The sequence below is a fragment of the Oncorhynchus mykiss genome, chromosome 8 (genome assembly GCF_057628025.1).
Source record: "Oncorhynchus mykiss isolate SJ-2025 chromosome 8, ASM5762802v1, whole genome shotgun sequence".
In the NCBI taxonomy this organism is placed as follows: Eukaryota; Metazoa; Chordata; class Actinopteri; order Salmoniformes; family Salmonidae; genus Oncorhynchus; species Oncorhynchus mykiss.
Genome location: NC_143029.1, coordinates 49,099,884 through 49,107,421, shown reverse-complemented (window position 1 = coordinate 49,107,421; position 7,538 = coordinate 49,099,884). Strand labels below are relative to the sequence as shown.

Below are 7,538 nucleotides of genomic sequence, written 5' to 3'. Positions count from 1 at the left end.
GTTAAACAACTCATTTTTTTCCAAGTTCATTCTCCTGCGCCTGATTTCTCTGTCACCAACACACACCCATTACACCAAGAACACAGTGGCCTCCATCATTCTTAAAAGGAAGAAGTTTGGAACCACCAAGACTCTTCCGAGATCTGCCTCCCCCCGGCCAAACTGAGAAATATGGGGAGAAGGGCCTTGGTCAGGGAGGTGACCACGAACCCGATGGTCACTCTAACAGGGCTCCAGAGTTCCACTGTGGAGATGGGAGAACCTTCCAGAAGAACAATCATCTCCGCAGCACTCCACCAATGTGGTAGAGAGGCTGGATGGAAACCACTCCTCAATAAAAAAGGCACCTAAAGAACTCTCAGACCATTAGAAACAAGATCTCTGGTCTGATGAAACCAGGATTGAACTCTTTGGCCTGAATGCCAAGCATTACATCTGGAGGAAACTCAAACCAAGCGGTGAAGCATTGTGGTGGTAGAATTATGCTGTGGGGATGTTTTTCAGCCGCAGGGTCTGGTAGACTAGTCAGGATCAATGGAAAGATGAAGCACAGAGAGATCCTTGATAAAAACCTGCTCCAGAGCACTCAGGACCTCAGATTGGGGCGAAGGTTCTCCTTCCAACAGGACAACATCCCTAAGCACATAGCCAAGACTACACAAGAGTGGCTTAAAGTGTCTGAATGTCCTTGAGTGGCCCAGCCAGAGCCCGGACTTGAGACCTGAAAATAGATGTGCAGCTACACTTCCCATCCAACCTGACAGAGCTTGAGAGGATCTACAGAGAAGAATGGGTGAAACTCAAATACATGGGTCTTGTCTAATTCTTTCTGCAAGTGGTTCAATGTCATATTAAAACCAAGAAAATCTGGAGAGCCATATCGCTAGCTGTGCGCCTCTCAAATATAGTTTATAGTGTTTGGTTGCAGTAGGTGGGGGCGGTACATCCTGTATAAACACAATCTTCCTTGACAACTTCCTTAACAATAGCTCTGCTCTGCTCCGCTAAGCGTATGAAGTATGAAAGCCCTGAAGTCTGCTGAGGCTGCATCGCAGTAAATGCTGTAAAGCCACTTCAGACATCGAATTGACCATGCAGAGCCTTTTAAGAAGACGTAGATCTTTACTTTTATTCTATGAATTTTATTTCCCCATATAAGGTCTGTTATACTTATTTAGAAGAATGCTTTAGGTGGTGTAATTGGTATTAGTGAAAATAAATACAAAAACTTTGGCAGCAATGCAATTCTAAAGATGTTTATTCTAACTAAGATTTTTGGGAAGTTTATTCCATTTAGTTAGATCTGTTTTCATATTGTTGAGTAATGGAATAAAGTTATATTTATATGTTTGTTACTTATTAAGCATCCTAAATATTTAATATGTTTTGTGAACTTCTAAATAGCCAAATATAAATCCCCATATCAACACATCCTGTCCCTCCGTCAATCAAACGGCACAACAAAAGTGCTTTCATTCACTCATCAAACCAAAACCAACCTTAAGGGTCAAGTTTAGGGTTAAGGATTGGGTTAAATTTAGGCATTAATTCCGAGTGGTTAGGGTTAAGGTTTGGGTTAAAACAGACGAACTACACTTAAAAAACAAGTGCCTAGCACAATGTTCGGTGCCATAGCTCACTTCCCACCCCCATGGACAACATCCCTAGTGGACAAGTAACTGTCGAAACATGTGGCTAGTGCCTAATCCACTGGAGCTTGGGCTTGTTTATGTTAGTATATACTGTGAATTGCATCAAGAGAGATGATAATGTGACAAACATTGGTAAGGGTGAGAAATTCTTGTAACCAACTTTCCCAAAATCCCCAGATTGTACAGAGGTGGGGGTGTACGTCCTGTATAAACACAATCTTCCTTGACAACTTCCTTCACAATAGCTCTTCTCTGCTCCGCTAAGTGTATGAAGTATGGAAGCCCTGAAGTCTGCTCAGGCTGCATCGCAGTAAATGCTGTATCGCAGTTGGAAGATTCCCAGAATCAGGAGGGAATAAGCAGGAAATCTGGAATCTTCCAACCATGATTTTTTGGGAAAACCGGGGAATTTTAGAGAAGCTACTGAACATTGGTTCAGTTGATCCAAAAGGTGTAGAAAGAAACATTTATTTGAAACTAAACTGCAAATCTTTAAGAATGAAATTTGCCTAATGATTGGTGAATTGTGGTTGGTTTGGCCCAGAGAGACCAAAAACCTTTGGGTGAAAATCAGCAGACACTGTGGATCTCAAGACCAGACACTATATACACTTCCAACATGTCTTGCTTTTTCAGTGCTATGACACAATTAACATTTAAAGGCAATGTGTCCGTGTTTGCAGAGACTGCATTAACCAGTTAGAGCTCTAGGGGCGCTATTTCATTTTTGGATAAAAAACGTTCCCGTTTTAAGCGCGATATTTTGTCACGAAAAGATGCTCGACTATGCATATTCTTGACAGTTTTGGAAAGAAAACACTCTGAAGTTTCAGAATCTGCAAAGATTGAGGATTGATTCTAAACAACGTTTGCCATGTTTTCAGTCGATATTATGGAGTTAATTTGGAAAAAAGTTTGCGTTTTGAGGACTGAATTTATGGATTTTTTTTGGTAGCCAAATGTGATGTATAAAACGGAGCTATTTCTAATACACAAGGAATCTTTTTGGAAAAACTGAGCATCTGCTATCTAACTGAGAGTATCCTCATTGAAAACATCAGAAGTTCTTCAAAGGTAAATTATTTTATTTGAAGGCTTTTATGTTTTTGTTAATGTTGCGTGCTGGATGCTAACGCTAATGCTAACGCTAAATGCTACACTAGCTAGCTACTTTTACACAAATGATTGTTTTCCTATGGTTGAGAAGCATATTTTGAAAATCTGAGATGACAGTGTTGTTTACAAAAGGCTAAGCTTGAGAGATGGCATATTTATTTCATTTCATTTGCGATTTTCATAAATAGTTAACGTTGTGTTATGCTAATGAGCTTGCTGATTAGATTTACACAATCCTGGATACAGGGGTTTTTTCATAGCTAAACGTGACGCAGAAAACGGAGCGATTTGTCCTAAACAAATAATCTTTCAGGAAAAACTGAACATTTGCTATCTGAGAGTCTCCTCATTGAAAACATCTGAAGTTCTTCAAAGGTAAATGATTTTTTTGAATGCTTTTCTGTTTTTTTGTGTAAATGTTGCCAGCTGAATGCTAATGCTAAATGCTACGTTAGCCATCAATACTGTTACACAAATGCTTGTTTTGCAATGGTTGAGAAGCATATTTTGAAAATCTGAGATGACAGTGTTGTTAACAAAAGGCTATGCTTGAGAGCTAGCATATTTATTTCATTTCATTTGCGATTTTCATGAATAGTTAACGTTGCGTTATGGTAATGAGCTTGAGTCTGTATTCACGAACCCGGATCCGGGATGGGGAGATCAGAAAGGTTAAATGAAATAACTTTTTGATACATGGAACTAGGAAGCACTGAATGAGTGACGTGCGTTGTCATTTGTGTAAATAGGGGCGCTACTTTGTCTCAAAAAGTTAAATGGAATTGTATAGGAAAGTTGTCCGTTCCTGGTGCTTTTCGCCACTTGAATTTTAACATTATAATATTTATTTTTGGTTGATCTCTTTTTAGTGATTCTTTTTGTCTCTTAATTTCATCAGGGTTGTTGAGTCTACGAAGGCCGCAGGTTCCATCCAACTGTTGTTTAATTCTGATTTATATAGATTTTCATAGAAGCTTTTTAAATTGTCAGTAATCGCGTTGTTGTTTGTAATTAACCCATTTGTATCGGTAATACTTGACACTAAGCTGCATGACTCGGTCATAACCATGTCATTTGTTATAACCTGTCATAATATGGGCATAACACTGTCATGGCCCATATATTTACACCTGTTGTGACATATATTGCGTTAATTTATGACTGCTATGACACCTACATCAAATCCCATATTTATTCAAAAAAAAATCCCTTCCAAGAATTTTCCTTGGTTTGAAAGTTTGTTTTTTAAGTCCTTTGTCGTTGTTATAATGAATTCTTTACAGTCAGTGCTTGTCATCATATTTTAAATAACTTGTAGAAAATACACTTTATGACACTGTCCTAAACATTCTAGCCATCCTGTGTCACTTTACTTGGACTAAGAAATACATTTTATGACACTCTCAAGAAGCATTATGACCATCAGAATCCTGTAAGCCAGACATGCCTATCACGTACATGTTAGTCATCAGTCAAAAAGAGGGTGTCTTGTCCTGCTCCTGAAAGTTAAGTGTTATCTTTGAATCTTTATCTTTTAAATTATGTATTCGCTTTGTGAGGGCTGCGAGTAAAGGCTTTCCAAACCTGTTTTGTCTTATTCATCAATACCTTCCCAACCCTAAATAATATGCAAGATCAACATATTTTCTAATCTACTAATTGGTACAGAAAATAAGATGAATATGAGTGTATTTACGTAGGCTATCTGTCATTGATCTCTAATATTCTGAACTGTTATTTCCATAAATTCTTGTTAGTCTTACGAGAAATGTGCCGAAAACCCATAGAGATAGATAGAGGACTCATCTTTGTATCTGTGCCATTATAGCAGCTGTGACAGCATGGGCAGCGCCATTGAGGCTCCATTTTGAAGTAGTTAATTTTCTTCTTCACGATTGGCTAATCCCTCCTGATGACCCAGTTGAACATGATCAGCCAATGAATTTGGAAGTCTCACCAAGTTGACTATATTAAAATGGTGGAAGCGCTCAATGACGCTGACTATACTAAAATGGCATTTTGCCTACTAGAGGCCTCTATCATTCTCTATATGAAAACTCTATTGAATAAAAACTCCATAAGATAACCTGTTGGCTAGCAAGTTGGAGGATTTTCAGCAGTTGAATTACATTTATTCAGCGTGCGCAAGGGAACCACACCTACTAAGCCCGTTATGCATAAGGTAAGACTGAATATCAACTACTGACAAGTGGACAGGATAAGGGGAAAACCCTTGGTAGGTTTGATGAACAAAACAAACTGGCAACAGACAAACAGAGAACATAGGTATAAATACACAGGGGGTAATGGGGAAGATGGGTGACACCTGGGGGGGGGGTGGAGACAAGCGAAACAGATCAGGGTGTGACAGGTAGGAAATGCGTGGGTTGAAAAGGTGTACATTTTCTAAGTCTGAATCTGGCCCTATGCCTGAGATTAGCATTTTTTTTATTCTCCCAAATCAATTCTCCCTGTAATGAAGTTAGTGTAGATATTCTGTGGCAAATCGTAATAGCTCCCCCTCTGGGTCTCCAGTGCTCCCTGCTAAATCCATCGCTCATTAAAAAATTATTTGCCTCATTAGCATTTTTATCTTGTTATCTCAATGTCCGTGCCATTTTATAAGAAAGAATAAGTGAGAGGGGATGGACCCCTTTTTTCTTGGGGCACAAAAGAAAGTTTGGAGAGTCAAAGTTGTGGTGACATAAAATGTGGCTGAGTGTGTTGATTATGCTATCATAGTGGACATTTTATGAGGATGATGCTATACTGTTGGTTTTTAAACCACCCCACCCACCTTGGAAAACTATACTTTCATAGCTTTATTCTAATTCACAGTGATTCATATAATTGTATCATCTACTTTCATTGTTACCTCTTAATTTCCCTTCCTTTATTAGCGCTTGGTTTTGATTTTGGTAACCTCACATGGCCATATTTCTAATCATCATTTTCAGAACACTCTAAAGCTGCCATCTTGAAATTGATTAACCAGATATGGAGGTAGCCAACAGTCAATGAACATCCTCTCTCACCCAGTAATGTCAAAGAAAATCGATGCCATAGGTGTTGATATCATAATGAAGGACAAAGTTTACAACAAATAAAATAAAAAATAAATAAAAAAGAACACTCACTCAGAGTCGACAAATAAAAACAATTCCCCTCACTTGGGTAGCTGGTGATTTTAAAGGTGAATGAGAATGAAATTGAGTTATTCTATTGAATCCTGTGAAGATTACCACTTTACCTTTCACACTTGGATCACATAATTTCCTCTACATAGTCTGGACTGAAACATATCTCTATAAATAATGGTACATGTAGGTTGAGGAAATGTTGTGCACTCAATCGTGTTTGACACATTTTATTTGAACAAACTCGTGATTGCGATCTTTGTATTTTCATTCTGTACTCGATACAGTGCCTTGCGAAAGTATTTGGCCCCCTTGAACTTTGCGACCTTTTGCCACATTTCAGGCTTCAAACATAAAGATATAAAACTGTCTTTTTTTGTGAAGAATCAACAACAAGTGGGACACAATCATGAAGTGGAACGACATTTATTGGATATTTCAAACTTTTTTAACAAATCAAAAACTGAAAAATTGGGCGTGCAAAATTATTCAGCCCCTTAACTTTCAGTGCAGCAAACTCTCTCCAGAAGGTCAGTGAGGATCTCTGAATGATCCAATGTTGACCTAAATGACTAATGATGATAAATACAATCCACCTGTGTGTAATCAAGTCTCCGTATAAATGCACCTGCACTGTGATAGTCTCAGAGGTCCGTTAAAAGCGCAGAGAGCATCATGAAGAACAAGGAACACACCAGGCAGGTCCGAGATACTGTTGTGAAGAAGTTTAAAGCCTGATTTGGATACAAAAAGATTTCCCAAGCTTTAAACATCCCAAGGAGCACTGTGCAAGCGATAATATTGAAATGGAAGGAGTATCAGACCACTGCAAATCTACCAAGACCTGGCCGTCCCTCTAAACTTTCAGCTCATACAAGGAGAAGACTGATCAGAGATGCAGCCAAGAGGCCCATGATCACTCTGGATGAACTGCAGAGATCTACAGCTGAGGTGGGAGACTCTGTCCATAGGACAACAATCAGTCGTATATTGCACAAATCTGGCCTTTATGGAAGAGTGGCAAGAAGAAAGCCATTTCTTAAAGATATCCATAAAAAGTGTTGTTTAAAGTTTGCCACAAGCCACCTGGGAGACACACCAAACATGTGGAAGAAGGTGCTCTGGTCAGATGAAACCAAAATTGAACTTTTTGGCAACAATGCAAAACGTTATGTTTGGCGTAAAAGCAACACAGCTGAACACACCATCCCCACTGTCAAACATGGTGGTGGCAGCATCATGGTTTGGGCCTGCTTTTCTTCAGCAGGGACAGGGACGATGATTAAAATTGATGGGAAGATGGATGGAGCCAAATACAGGACCATTCTGGAAGAAAACCTGATGGAGTCTGCAAAAGACCTGAGACTGGGACGGAGATTTGTCTTCCAACAAGACAATGATCCAAAACATAAAGCAAAATCTACAATGGAATGGTTCAAAAATAAACATATCCAGGTGTTAGAATGGCCAAGTCAAAGTCCAGACCTGAATCCAATCGAGAATCTGTGGAAAGAACTGAAAACTGCTACAAAGTATTAACTTAAGGGGGCTGAATAATTTTGCACGCCCAATTTTTCAGTTTTTGATTTGTTAAAAAAGTTTGAAATATCCAATAAATGTCATTCCACTTCAT

At 38.9% G+C, this 7,538-nt stretch overlaps 1 long non-coding RNA gene across 1 annotated transcript in view; it reads left to right on the top strand.

Moving 5' to 3' along the window:
* The first annotated feature begins 2,502 nt into the window (after positions 1 to 2,502).
* LOC110529117 (uncharacterized) overlaps positions 2,503 to 7,538 on the top strand; it is a 307,966-nt gene continuing 302,930 nt past the window's right edge. Inside the window, exons 1-2 of the long non-coding RNA XR_016482407.1 lie at positions 2,503 to 2,726; positions 3,082 to 3,143. This is a non-coding gene — a long non-coding RNA (uncharacterized LOC110529117). The remainder of the gene's footprint in view (positions 2,727 to 3,081; positions 3,144 to 7,538) is intronic.